Source organism: Pongo abelii, chromosome 10, assembly GCF_028885655.2.
Source record: "Pongo abelii isolate AG06213 chromosome 10, NHGRI_mPonAbe1-v2.0_pri, whole genome shotgun sequence".
In the NCBI taxonomy this organism is placed as follows: domain Eukaryota; kingdom Metazoa; phylum Chordata; class Mammalia; order Primates; family Hominidae; genus Pongo; species Pongo abelii.
This window is the reverse complement of record NC_071995.2, coordinates 65,437,219-65,452,202: the sequence shown is the minus strand read 5'-3', so window position 1 is coordinate 65,452,202 and position 14,984 is coordinate 65,437,219. Positions and strand designations below refer to the sequence as shown.

The window sequence follows — 14,984 nt, the reverse complement described above, 5'->3', positions numbered from 1 at the left end:
CATTCTGCTGTGCCAGTCAAAATGACCTCTAAATGACCAGAAAAGATTTGATTAGGGGCAGAGGGGATTCTAACCTGACACATCCTAAGCTATGGAAAGAGAGCCAACTGGTCTCAGCTGATAGGAAGATTTGATACTGGGACGCTCCATGAAGGTGATACTGGAGCACCATTGAGGATGTTTCACTCAGAGCTGAGAGTCCTTGGGTTGCCTGTCAGGCCCAGCACAACCTTCTCCTTTTCTGCACATCATCTCTTGCTCACTCAGTTCCAACCACAATGGTCTCTTTGCTGTTCCTCAAGCATGCTCCCACTTTAGGACATTTGCACATGGTTTTTCCTCTAGAATGTTCCTCCCCACATACCCACATATCTTGTTCCCATGGAAGCTTAAGGCTTTTGTTCCAATGTCACCTTGTCAGTGAGGCCATCCCTGACCACTCTATTGAAAGCTGTGCCTGGAGATCCTCAACCTTTCTTGCCTTATTTTTCTCCATAGTGCCAGTCACTGTCTGACCATCTATTTCCTCATTGTATTGTTGATTGTCTCTCTCCCCTAGAATGTGAACTTCAAAGAGTCTACCTTCTGTTTGGTTTCCTGCTGTACTCTCAACACCTAGAAAAGTGCCTGGCATATATAGGACTCCACTATTGTTTGTAGATAGAAGAGAAAATGAGTGTATCAGTCAGTCAAAGTCACTTGCATGATACTTCATGACGTGTCCAGGCCTAGTAACAATAGCATGTTTTCTGAGAATGTAGGCTGACTTAAAAGACTCTGGATTTTCAAGCTAGCCTCTATAAATAAGATATCTCTAAAGTGGGGAGAAAGGCTGCTGATATGGTTTGGCTGTGTTCCTACCCAAATCTCATCTTGAATTGTAGCTCCCATAATTCCCATGTGTCATGGGAGGGACCAAATGGGAGGTAACTGAATCATGGGGGCGGGGTTTTCCTGTGCTGTTCTCATGATAGTGAATAAGCCTCTGATGGTTTTATAAAGGGCAGTTCCCCTGTACATGCTCTCTTGCCTGCTTCCATGTAAGATGTCCCTTTGCTCTTCCTTCCTCCATCTTCTGCCATGATTGTGAGGCCTCCCCAGCCATGTGGAACTGTGAGTCCATTAAACCTCTCTCCTTTATAAATTACCCAGTCTCAGTTATGTCTTTATTAGCAGCATGAGAACAGACTAATATAGCCACATCTCTCAAAAGCGAGAACAGACATATGTCTGCGGCAACATCTTTTATCTGATGCCCTAGCCTCATTCCTGGGCTGCCACAGAGCCACTCAAAATGAAATTCAAATTCAAACCACAGTGAGATACCACCACACACCCACCAGTATGGCTACAATAAAAATGCAGAAAATACCAAGTGTGGGCGAGGATGGGGAGGAACTGAAACTCTCATACACTTTGAAAAACTATTTGGCAGTATCTTCCAAAGCTGCATGTGCATATATCATGACCCAGCATTTTCACTTCTGCATACCACCCAACAGAAACACCTACCTATGTCCAGCCGGAAGACAGGCAGGCACAACGTTCACAACAGCACTGCTTGTAATGGCCAAAATCTGGAACAAAAAATGGAGAAAAATAGTAAAATGGATTTTTTATGTGGTATATTCACACATACACTACACAATATATGAAATGCATGATCTATGACCACATGCAGTGATATAGATGAATTGAACAAACATAATGTTGCACCAAAGTCAGACACAAAATTGTATAAACTATGAATATGCTTCCATCAGTATAAGATCTATGAACAGGTAAAGCTATCCATGCTGCTAGAAATCCAGAGTGACTAGAAAGGAGGATTAAGGAAGCTTTGGGATGCTGGTAATATTCTGCTTCTTTACTGGGGTTCTGGTTACACAGGAATATTTAGTTTTTGACGATCCATCAAGTTGTACATGTATATGTGAAAATTTCTGTGTATATAAATGTTTTGAAAACTAGGTCCGTGTGTCAGAACCACCAGTTGGAGTTGCAGGCCACACATTTGCTAAAGCTGCTTGTTACAAAAAGCTGAAACTATTCCAGGATGCACTGCTCTAGCACTTGGGGTGAAGGTGGGTGGGAGGAGGAGGTGGGGAGTGGGGAGGGAACCTTCTGACCCTGGCTGGGTCACAGCTCTGAGATGCTACAAGAATGAAGAATGGTAGGGGCCAGGTGTAGATGGGAGAAGGCAGCTGGTAGACAGCCTCAGTTTTCTGAGGTATTTGAGGTCTTTGATGGCCTCAAGGCAAACACTGCCTCCTGTCAGGCTCAGAACAGTAAAGACTCTCCAGCCAGCCTTCCTGAGTGCCAACAGCCACAGGACTGTGCAGGTCTAATTTCCAATCAGATATGAAGGGAAGGAGAATGATCTCTGCTGATAAACTGAGTCTGGAAACCTTGTTATAGAATGCAGTAGAAAAAAAGACAGGAGAGAGGGAAAAACATATGAAGTGATTCTTAAGTAATTTCTAAGAAGGAAGCTGCAGCAGGAACTCTGGCTACATACCAGAGATCGCCCTCTTATTTCTTTCACTTAATAACATTAAACAGGAAAAGAAGGAATGGAAATTCAGAAACTTTAAGGCCCCACTAGGGCACTGAGGACCAGTGTAGAGGAGGACTCATCCTGCACCAGACCTATAGGCATGGACTATACCATGCCCATGGTGCCAATTAAGCTTTAAGGACCACACTTGCTAGCACTGGCGAGGTTAGGGGGTCGGGCAGAGGTGGTACCTAAAGAAAGAAAAAGATGACTATCTGTGTTAGGCCATTCTTGCATTGCTATAAAGAAATAACTGAGACCGGGTGATTTATTTAAAAAAAAAAAAAAAGAGGTTTAATTGGCTCATGATTCTGCAGGCTTTACAGGAAGCATGGTGCTGGCATCTGCTCAGCTTCTAAGAGGTTTCAGGAAACTTACAATCATGACGGATGGTGAAGGGGGAGCAGGCATATTACGTGGCAAAAGCAGGAGCGAGAGAGAGAGGGTGCAGGGAGGGGAAGTACCACATATTTCTAAACAATCAGATCTCGTGAGAACTCACTCACTATGGTAAAGACAGCACCATGCCATGAAGGATCCACCCCCATGACACAAATACCTCCCGCCAGGCCCCACCTCCAGCACTGGAGATTCTCATACAATTCAACATGAGATTTGGGCAGGGACAAGCATGCAAACTATATCACCATCCCGTAACATCCTACAGCTGTGGAAGGGAAGGGAATAGGCAAAATTGGTGGTAACCAAAACTCAGTGGACAACCCCTTTTTGGTATCCCAGTGGTAGAAGCCACTTGGAGAAGGTTGGGAAGCTGAATCAGCCCAGGATTTGTGTGGTCTCCAGCCTTCCAGGAAGTAGATCATGCTGGACAAAAACTTCAGACCTCAACCCACAGGATCTAGAAAGGCCAGGATGGAAGAAGCCACAAGGAAAGGAGATACTTAGAGCTCAGTGGTGCTGGTTAGGGAGTCTTTAAGGACACTTGAGAGCCAGTACCTGTGCCCTCATCCTGGCTTCAGATTCCATGGCCTAAGTGCTAAAGCCACCCACCCACTCCTACAGATGTGAATGAGAGTCAGGGAAAAACTGGGGGTGGGTGTGAGAGTCAGAGGAGAGAAGAGCACATCAAACCCAGGGTATCTGTGAGAGGGAGCTGGATCCATAGGGCCTGCTCTGCATCTGCAAGTCCAGATGCAATTGCAACACACTTGGGCAGTTACCATTGCTACCTGTGTGCAGAAGGCTACACAAACAGGAAGAGGAAATATTCAAGCACTGGCTCATTCGTTTTAACTCCGGACAGTGTCTAAAACAGATCCCCAACAGCACAGAAAGTTTCGGTTTTGTAGCCAAGCAGATAAAGATGTGGCTAAGGAGAGTATTCTAAGCCAGATGCCAACTGTATGCCCTCTGTGAGTGCAATGTGCATTGCCCATGGGCCTAGAGCATTCTAGAATAGATATGCAAAATACATGACCACTTAGGGAAAGTTGAGATGAGTCACTCTTTCTAAGAGTAACTGTTTAAAACATCACACTTAGTATCTCTGAGCCCCATAGCACATGCACTGTGAAGAATAAAAATTCAGATAAAATTTAGACTTGCATGAACAATTGTTTTTTTAAATAGACACCAAAGGAAACTCAAACCCAAATTCTAGATTCAGAATGCCCAACACTGCTTACCAGAGACAATGGATTTTGGTTCAGGTTTTAAAGAGTGATAAGTATCAGATTCAGATGCCAAGAGGCACAAGGAGAAGACAGTTTTGCTGCTCACTCAGTGGGTTTTCTCAGTTTTAGACAAAGGTCACAAGGGATCTTGGGGGCTCCAGACACTATCTAGTAATTGATAAAAAGGATGATCATGATATGAAATACCTGGAGGGCTAATTTCTTTAGAAACCAAATTATATAAGACCTTTGAGGCATGTGAACTTTCATCCTCAAAGTTCAGAACTGCCTGGAAGAATCAGAGTTGACATTGTTTATTTTTAAATACTGTACAAGTTCTGCTAGATGGCTAGCATCATAATGGGGTAAGAGCAGATCCTGAGTAGATCTTTCCTAGCACCCCTTAGCCATTTCCCACGAACCTTAGAGAATCAAAGACCTATAGGCTTAGTGGATACTAAGAGAGATTTGAAGATAACCATGCCATTAAGGCAAAGCCCTTCTCTGACCTGACCCAAGCATGTCAGGCCAGGGACAGTAAGAAAAGGCACCAGAAAAGGCATTCCATGGATAAAAGAGAAGCCAGGGCCCTCCACCCTTTTGAACACTTTGAAAACTGAAAAGGGAAGGCCTGTAAGCAGATGCTCAGGGCCTTCATGACCTCTTTCAGCCAGGTTCTTGCACTAGTATCAGCTGATCAAGTCCTTTCCCTCAGTTTAAACCATGGACTACTGTGCTGAGGGCTCAGGAGCTGTGCTTTCTGACATAGCAGGAAGATATCGGGAAGGTAGCTAAATTCTACTGGCAGAAGCTTAAACTATGTGAGATCTGATATCAATATCCTGTTTACAGATCAGAGCCATTGGCACATAGTTAGGCAGTGAGACACCAATTCTAGGAGGTGTGTATACAAGGTGGAGGGGTGATCCACAGAAGCCTCCCCTCTGTGCACTCCGAGGCCAAGCAAGACATGACAGGGAAGTAGAGGGTGGTCGTTTTGGTTATACAGATGCTGCATCTCTTGAAGGAGTCAGAGGCATGTGAGATTCCCAGAGTCCTAAGGGATCTGAGTTCCTTTATGCCAGAAAGCTTGGGCTCTCCAAGATAAGGCCAATGGTAGCTCTCACTTATGTGGCTCTGGTAAACCTAACTGCTCCAGCCAGGAGGGACGAGATGAAAGCTCAGCATAGGAGGTGGTCAAGGAAAGAAACCTAGGACGTCTGAGGTTGAACTAGACTAGTGGTTTTTGTTTTTGTTTTTTTCAAGTAAATTTGAATTTTGCATTGAGATGGGCACAAATTAGAACAGCTTAAGGGTGTATTATTAAAATGAGTGCTGAAATATTCTCTATGAAGACACTTTCCCCCAAGAATACTGTGGTATGGTTTTGACGACCTCATAAGGCTTGGGATGGAACATAGTATGTGAATGTTGCAATGCTTTACACCTTCTGGAAATCTGTAACTGGAGGGCAGAATTCTGGTGGAGGGTTCCACTTATAAGTCTCACCCTAACAGTGTTGGTGGTACTTAAAATAATAAATTGAAAAAAATTATATTAAGTTCTCTAAACTGAAATTATGAAACATATGTCACCATCCATACCTGTGAGCATTATCCCTGTGCCTTTTCCTTATCTCTCCTGGGGATCTCGGAGAGGCCTCCCTTGTTTTTCAAATGAGTCATATAGCAGTTTATTCCTTGATCTCTAGTTCCACAGTTCCTCTCCCCACTTCCCTCAGTATCTTTATTTCCCTTCAAATTTCACTTTACAGGTCCCTTCATCTGATCAGTGAGTTTCTTGCCAAACATATTTCAAGACCTTCTGGAAGTACCTTGCCAATAACCCATTGCCACATCATTATTGCCAACTCTTCATTATTCTCCATATTCTCTTTTCAATTTCAAGGATAACAATATCAATCGGTGTGGACCTAACCTGTGTTTCTTAAAGCCTCTCTGGACTGGGGTTTTAAAAGGATCACACTAAACCCTTAATTACTCCTCTTTTCTTGTACTCCCTTCTCTGCTCTTGTCCTGGAAGAGAGATCACAACAAGGGATAGCTCATAGTGAAGGAGCCACTCCTTGGCTGGCAAGAGGCTCTCCTAATCCACTACAAACAATTAGTCTGAATCCTGGCTTTCAAATAGAAGCACCTGGGGAGCTTTTAAAAAAATACTGATGCCTGGGTCCTATCCCACACCAGTTAAATCAGGGACTCTTGGGATGAAGCCCTAGAGTTGGTATTTTTTAAAACTGCAGTGTGATTCTAATGTGCACTCAGTTTCAAAGCACTGTTAGGAGCTGTGGTTAGCCATAATCCTTTATTGAGCATCTATTTGCAGCCAGACGTCAGCCCACACAATCAGGGCATAGAGGAGTAGCACAAGGATTCTCCAATCAAGTTATTCAGTTCTCCCACTCACTGCTTCTTGCCTGCTTTGCCTCCCCCACTCTGAGCCAGGGCTCCTTTTATTAAAGCAACTCCTAAGAACACAGGGACGCTCTCTACCCCTTGCATGAACTCCTCTGCAAATCTCTTAGGAGTTAGCACTTCAATCACTATCATTCATTCAGAAAATGTAAGTCACCTTTTTTGCTTTGAGTTAATCATTTCCCATTTTCCCAGGTGATTCAGAAATCCAGTGCTCACTGACAATGAGTGGGTGGACGCGTGGGCCTGCAGACCTGCCTGCTGTTCCATTAACAGCAGAACACATTTCGAGAGGCAACTGACAATGGAGGCAACAACAACAACAAAAGCAGTATTTTTCCAACCATAAAAAAAGAAGTCTGTTTCTGAAAACACAGTTTGATTTGTTTATATTTCATGCAGTGTTAAAATGCTCAGTCGGTTCTAACCTTGTTTGCATTAATCCTCTTTTTGGAATTTGCACATTTGTTTTCAAAGCATTGGGTGGGAGCATTTTGCTGCTACATGGAAATCATATCAGCAATCGTACTCAGAACATGAAATGAACCTGCACATACAGCCCACGCAATTTTAATGTCTGCTAACCAACTGATAAGCACATAGGAAGGGCATACAAGAATTAGAATAGAGAGCCATTGAGCCAACAAAGCTTCACTTTCTAAGAATCATCACCTTCTGAGGTTACTGGTTAGTACTCTGAACAGCCATTGCAGCACAGGCTAATTCATTCATTCACACATTCAAGAAATTTTTCCTTGGACATCTGCTGTATGCCAGGTATGATGCTATGAGTTAGGGCTAGACTAAGGAATAAAACACAGTCTCAGCCCCCAAAGTCTACAGTCTTCAGCTAATCATATAAACAAATAATGAGCTTTCCAAAAGCTTCTCCTCTCATTGGTATGCTCTTCTCCTATCTCTTTGTCTGGCAAAATTCTATTCAACCTGCTACATCTTGAGTAAGATGTTTCTTTATCTAAAACAAGCGTCCCCAACCCCCAGGCCATGGACCAGCACCAGTCTGTGTCCTATTAGAAACCAGGCTGCACGGCCAGGTGCGGTGGCTCACGCCTATAATCCCAGCACTTTGGGAGGCCGAGATGGGTGGATCACCTGAGGTCAGGAGTTCGAGACCAGCCTGGCAAACATGGTGAAACCCCATCTCTACCAAAAATACAAAAATTAGCTGAGCATGATGGCAGGCACCTGTAATCCTAGCTACCTGGGAGGCTGAGGCAGGAGAATCACTTGAACCCAGGAGGCGGCAGTTGCAGAGATTGTGCCACTGCACTACAGCCTGGGTGACAGCAGCAAAACTCCATCTCAAAAAAAAAAAAAAAAAAAAAAAAAAAAAGAAGAAAAAAACCAGGCTGCACAGCAGGTGAGCAGCAGGCCAGTGAGCATTACCACCTGAGCTCTACCTCCTGTTAGATTAGCAGTGGCATTAGATTCTCACAAGAATGTGAACCCTATTGTGAACTGTGCATGTGAGAGGTCTAGGTTGCACGTTCCTTATGAGAATCTAATGCCTGATGACCTGAGGTGGAACAGTTTCATCCTAAAACCATCCCTCCCCTTGCCCATCAGTGGAAAAATTGTCTTCCACAAAACTGGCCCCTGGTGCCAAAAAAGTTGGGGACTGCTAATCTAGAAAATGCTCCTTGACACCTCAAGTTAGAGGTAGGCGTCCTTTCTAGGTATTTCCATAGCAACAGTGCTTACTCCTATCTGAGGACTTTGTACTTTGTATTGTAATTACCTGTTCAATTATTTATATCCTCTTACTAGGCAATGAGCTACTTAAGGACAAGAGCTATGTCATGTCCATCTTTATATCCCCAATGACTAGCACTATGCCTAGCACCTATTAGGAACTCAATAGATAATTGTTGAATGAATAAGTGAATGAGTGATTGAGGTATTCATAGGGTATTATAAGAACACAGAGAAGAGACACCTAAAGATACTTCCTGGGAGAGGTAGCTGCTAGGGGAAGTTATAAATGGTTAAGTCTGAATTATCCAGGATTAGGCTGGTTGGACAGTAGAGAGAGACATTCCAAGCAGAAGGATAGCATGAGAAAAAGAAAGCCACAAAAAACAAAAGAGGCATGCCAGAAAATGCCCAGCAACACATGGAGAGGACACATGCTAAGGCAGCCATAAGGTCATGAGGGATGGAAGTTTCCAACCAAACCAGACTCAAACTCCATTCTTCCCTTTGTTCCCATCCAAATAAAAGAATGAACACACAGATCAGAGGAGTCCTAGGAGCCGGTTTACATACTGGTTGCCAACATATTACATAGTCCCTAAGTCACAAACCATGCCAAAAACTCTCCCTTGATACAAGAACTATGTCTAACCCTGCCCTGTGAGGTTCAGTGCATGGGATCCTCCAGGGAAAAGGTGCCAGGTCATCTTCTTAATACACTCCTTGCAGAAGGTTTCTGTCTCTCATTACAAATGGTGGTAAAACACCTTGTTCACTTTGGTAGGCCCACCTTTCCTCTGCTCAGCTTCTTCCTAAAACCTAGCTCCTTTTGTTCAACCTGAGCAACCCTTAGGAGAGCATATTGCCTTATTTCTCCTTACTCCATTGTTTTTTGTCTTTGTTTTTTGAGATGGAGTCTCGCTCTGTCGCCCAGGCTGGCGTTTAGTGGCGCGATCTCAGCTCACTGCAACCTCTGCCGCCTGGGTTCAAGTGATTCTCCTGCCTCAGCCTCCTGAGTAGCTGGGACTATAGGCATGTGCCACCATGCCCGGCTAATTTTTGTATTTTTTTGTAGAGATGGGGTTTTCCCATACTGGTTGGCCTCGAACTCCTGACCTCATGATCCACCTCCCCCAACCCCCCCACCCCCCGCCAACCTCCCAAAGTGCTGGGATCACAGGTGTGAGCCACCGCACCCAGCCCGTTGTCTTTTAAAATATTAATTTCAGTGATTTCATCATTTACATTCAATGCAACCAATATCTTATTTAAGGTAATTCCAGAGCTTCAGTAAAACATCTCTGATTACCCACTTCAAGTAAGAAATTCTAAGAAGATCAGCTGATAGAGTTCAGTTATTAATTCATTCAACAACTATTTAACACATCTGTGTCAAGCACTGTGCTGGAGTCTGGAAATTCAAAGATGAATGAGAAATGGTCTCTACCCTTAAACTGTCTGCAGTGTGGAGGAAGCTCTAGGATGGGGAAATTGCTTATGTGGGGCAGTGCTGAGGCCACTGTTGACCTACCTAACCCAGCACTTCAGGTTTATGCAGGTCCCTGAATCAGCAATACAAGCATCACCTGGGAACTTGTTAGACATACACATTCTTGGGCTCTTCGTACAAACCTACTGAATCAGAATAAGAGAGTGAGGCCCAGCCACCTAGGTTTTAACAGGCCCTCCCAGGAATGCTGAGGCTTACTTTGGTTTGGGAATCTGGTCTAAGCTCTGTTCTGAATCACACGAGGCCTATATGGAGGGTGATTAGCCATTCCCAGCCTTCTTCTCTACAACTCCCCCCTTCTCCTTTTAGGAGATTAACAGGAAACATCAATCCAGAGTGACTACCCAAAATGAAGTAAAAATACTATTTTCTCACATAATAGCAACACATGACACTGCTCCCAAATCACAGAGATGGTTTTATGAAGATCAGTATGGTATGGACTAAACCGACCAGAGCCACATCAGCATCAACACAGAGGGAATCAGAAAGGATAATATCATCATTGTCCCCTGCATTAGTCTGTTCTCACATTGCTATGAAGACACACCCGAGACTGAGCAACTTATGAAGAAAAAAGGTTTAATTGACCCACAGTTCCACATGGCTGGGAGGCCTCTGAAAACTTACAATTGTGGCAGAATGCAAAGGAGAAGCAAGGTACGTCTTGCATGGCAGCAGGAGAAAGAGCCACAGGGGAAACTGCCACTTGTAAACCATCAGATCTCGCGAGCCCTCCCTCCCTATCACGAGAACAGCATGGGGGAAACCGTCCTCATGATCCTCCCAATAGCCCTCAATCACCTCCCACCAGGACCCTCCCTCCACACATGGGGATTACAATTCAAGATGAGATTCGGGTGGGGACGCAAAGCCAAACCATATCATCTTCATTCTCCCCCCTGGCACTTGAGGGGAAAAAAGAACCATATCAGCTTGACTATTCAAAAAAGAAGCAGGAGCTCCACAGTTATTTCAGTGCACGGGAATGAAAAAGGGATAAACTGAAACAATAAACTTGAACGTTTAGGAACATAAAGGCAAGGAGGAGAGAGATCACAATCTTGGCCTCTGAGTTCTGCAACCCTATGGTTGTTTTAAACAAATGAAAGCAGATTGCTTTCTTCCTGGAGTTCTAGTGAAAGGTATCTTGCCACCAGCAGACCGTTCGGAGCGCCTGGCCACAGTTTATTGGCTCATTGCCACGTGTCATTAGTGACCTATTTTCGCTGCTGTGAAATCGGCCATGTCTGAAGGCCCCTGAATCAGCAGTTTCTCCCTCCACTCACCGGCTCCAGGCTGGCAAAGCTGACACCAGTGTCACAGAAAATGCGACCCGCTGCCCTCTCCCCAAAATGTGGGGAGAGCACGGTTTTGCTATGAAGATGTCGGCTTTGACCTGAGGCTGACTTGAGAGCCCAGCTGTCATGTCTCTTCCAAATAAGCTGCTGAACTTGGAATTATCTTGGCTGAATAATTAATCAGGACTAAAAATAACCTCAAACTGCCTGGGCTTTGCTTAAATCCTACACAGGTGAGAGAAGTAGGTTTTTTTTTTTTTTTCAACGTAATTGCAAAACCCATATTTTGAAAGGCTCTGCACCAAAATATGAAAATAATTACCCAACATGCCAATTTGGGAGATAATTCACAGTTAATCTGGCTCTCTTAAAAAAAAATGCCACCTTTTGAATTGCACATTGACTTCAGATTGTCAGTTCTTGGTGGATATGAAAAGCAGCCGAGAGTTGTACTCAAAATTTTCTAAGAATACCTTCAAACACAATCCATGGGGAAAAAATATATCCGTTGGTATAAAGAGTGCCTGTTACCAGGCAGATTAGACAGTGAGCCGACTTCCACAAAAGGGCGCTCTCCCCACGCTTCCTTCTCGAAGGTGAGGGCGCTGCGTTTCGCCCCAGCCTTGGCTGCCCTTTCTTTTCCTTTGCCCTTGTGCAAACGATGTGCTCCCAAGAGCGAATGCTCAGTGTCCTGTGGAATGCTACTCCTGTGACCACTTTCTGGCTGAGATCATCAGGCAAATGTTATCTCTGTAACATCAGAGGAGCAACTTCAAATGACGAGAAATCAAGCAAAACATTAAAAATACAGGGGGAGAAAACAAATACATCTAAACTGCCTGCTCTCCATGGTGATCTAGCTTTGTGTGTTCATTTTCTTGATATTGCTGTGATAAAAATAGGATGTGATGAAATGAAAGTACATCCATCACAGCAATCTTGTGTCCAGCCTGAATCTCAGACCCAGATGTGGCTCCAACCAACAAGTGACCATGAGCAGAGGGAGCCAGGTGTATTCTGGGAAGCTGCTCACCCTCACTGCCATTTCTTTCATCCCCGTAGGCACAGCCTCACCTTACATCGAAGACAGATTCAATGAATCTGCCTCTCATCCTAGGTGGCCACTAGGCAACTCCTCTGGGACCATTTCTTCTTGCTCTGTGCTCCCATGACCTTCATACATACTCCCTCTTCCCCTGCTGGAAACCTACTTCTTTTACCTCCTCAAAGGTAAAAGGACCAGCTGGTGAACAAAAGAATACACTTGCTCTATCTAAAGAGAAGCATTAGAACAAGGGAGGAAAAACTGATGCAAGACAAATAACTTGGGCTCATCATAAAACACTGAGCAGTCAGCAGAACATTAAGAAGAGACTTCTACTCCCCACCACACACATACCCATCTGCACACCTGAATGCCGAGACCAAGCCTCACCAGACGCCAGCAGCATAAATGAGAGGAGTCACTTATCCCTCTGAGGCTCAGGCTTCTCAACTGGAAAAAAAAGATAAAAATATCAGTTCAGTCGGGCGTAGTGGCTCATGTCTGTAATCCCAGCACTTTGGGAGGCCAAGGTGGGTGGACCACCTGAGATCAGGAGTTCAAGACCAGCCTGGCCAACATGGTGAAACCTTGTTTCTATTAAAAATACAAAAATTATCTGGACATGGTGGTGCATACCTGTAGTCCCAGCTACTCAAGAGGCTGAGGCAGGAGAATCATTTGAGCCCAAGAGGTGGAGGTTGCAGTGAGCTGAGATCACTCCACTGCACTCCAGCCTGGGCAACAGAGCAAGACTCCCTCTCAAAAACAAACAAACAAACAAACAAAAACCTAATGAATTGTCAGTCTCAAGCCAGTGGGTAGCCAGTGGGTAACCTGGTAATGTAATGATTCTGTGAAAGAGAGGGTCCATAGAATACAACAAATGTGTGATATTGTTACTTCATTTGCTGTGATGTGGGCTGAATAAGAGTCACAAAGAATAAGAGAAGAGCTGTGGTTGTTGTACAGAAATAAACACTATTCATCTTGAAACTCTCACCTCATCCCCAGAAATATCCAATAGAATTTATTAATGCGTATTTCCTACCCAGTGTAGTCAGTCAATGTGTAATAAAAACGCTGATGGCCACAGCTTAAATTATTAAAATTCTAGCAGGTATACCAGGTCCTGAGCTTGGAAATGCATGCAAATCTCTTCATTTGAATAGTTGACTTAATATCATTAGTTCCCCCCATATCCTCTGGTTAGAGCTCAGCTCTAATGAAGCCTCAGGAGCTGATGATATTCCCATACAGTCTTATTAGTTTTAGAGAAAAAACTCTCCCCACAACCACAAAAGTCTTCTCCTAAGCCCTTAACCTAGATGTGTCACAAGGAACATGAGGCATCATCACTCCTGGGACAATGACCCTAAATCCTTGTCCCACTGAGATAGTAGCTTTATGTTCCTATCAATAGGAAACCCTTGGTCATTTGTTGTGGGCCAAGAGGAGGCTGTGGCCAGAGGACGTTAGGAGGAAAACCTGGTTTGGCAAAAATGATGCAGAACAGGGACTTGCCAGACAGTAAGGGTAAAAAGAAGATGACTTCTAACTGGCTATGTGGCTGAAAGTCATCGAAATGAGCAGTTCCACCCTGTGGCCTTTGGTTCTCCAGAGGCAGGAAAGAGGATTAAAAAGTAGTGGAAATACCTAGAAGATGAGACCTGAGACTGGCAGAGGCAGAGAGGTCTTTCTGGTTTTCTTTGGGAGAGTAGCATTCCTCATTTCTCTCCTCTGTGCTCCCTGTGACTTCTGTTTAACTTCTGTCAAAGTAGTTGTCACCCCACATCACTCTTTCTTATTTGTCTATGTCCCTCAGTAAACTTCAAGCTCCACGTGGGCCAGAACCAGGTTTAGTTTGTTCATAATGGTGAATAAACTTGTATCCCTCAAACTGATTACAGCCCAAGTTCAAAAATGTCTTAAATGAGTAAATGAATGCTGCATGCAAAGGTTAGCCCTGAAGGCGAAATGAGCAACATATTCTAATGGAGATGTATGTGGCACAGAACTTGGAGATCAAAGTCAGCCTCTTGGGTGGACTTCAGGGACGGACTTTAAACAAAGAGGCAGGAAGATCCATAGCATTACTTGGGGGATGAATAAGACTCTAGAATTGAGTTGGCCCAGAAATTTTGGGTACAAGCAACACTCACTTTGTTTGATATGAGTTACAGAGTATTTTCTTCTGTTTACTACTTTCTTAAAATTAATTATGTGATAAAAAGTGACCACTGTGTGTATTAGTCTGTTTTCATACTGCTATAAAGAACTACTTGAGACTGAGTAATTTATGAAGAAAAAGGTTTAACTGATTCACAGTTCCACATGGCTGGGGAGGCCTCAGGAAACTTACAATTATGGCAGAAGATGAAGGGAAAGCAAGGCACATCTTACATGGCAGAAGGCAAGGGAGAGAGTAGAAGAAAATGCCACTTTTAAATCATCAGATCTCATGAGAACTCCTTCACTTTCACGAGTAAAGCAAGGGGGAGACTGCCCCCATGATCCAATCACCTTCCGCCAGGTTCCTCCCCCAACACGTGGGGATTACAATTCGAGATGAGATTTGGGTGGGGACAGAATCAAACCACAGCACTGTGTATTTCAACTACTTCCAGAGATGATGGGCACATAAGGAGAAAAGAATAGAGGGGGAACAATTTCCTTCAGGTGTCTGGAAGAACTTTCACAAAAACACTCATGGGTCGTTCTACTACAAAAAGACGGATAGCTCTTAACACCTAGTAAATAACTTTTCTATCTGAAGTCTGCTTCTCTTTCTC

The 14,984-nt window shown here is 44.0% G+C and overlaps 1 long non-coding RNA gene across 1 annotated transcript in view; it reads right to left on the bottom strand.

Moving 5' to 3' along the window:
• Nucleotides 1-1,271: 1,271 nt before the first annotated feature.
• Nucleotides 1,272-14,984, bottom strand: part of LOC129049151 (uncharacterized) — a 123,675-nt gene continuing 109,962 nt past the window's right edge. Inside the window, exons 7-8 of the long non-coding RNA XR_008511983.1 lie at nt 12,562-12,645; nt 1,272-1,577 (exon numbers count right to left, since the gene is read on the bottom strand). This is a non-coding gene — a long non-coding RNA (uncharacterized LOC129049151). The remainder of the gene's footprint in view (nt 1,578-12,561; nt 12,646-14,984) is intronic.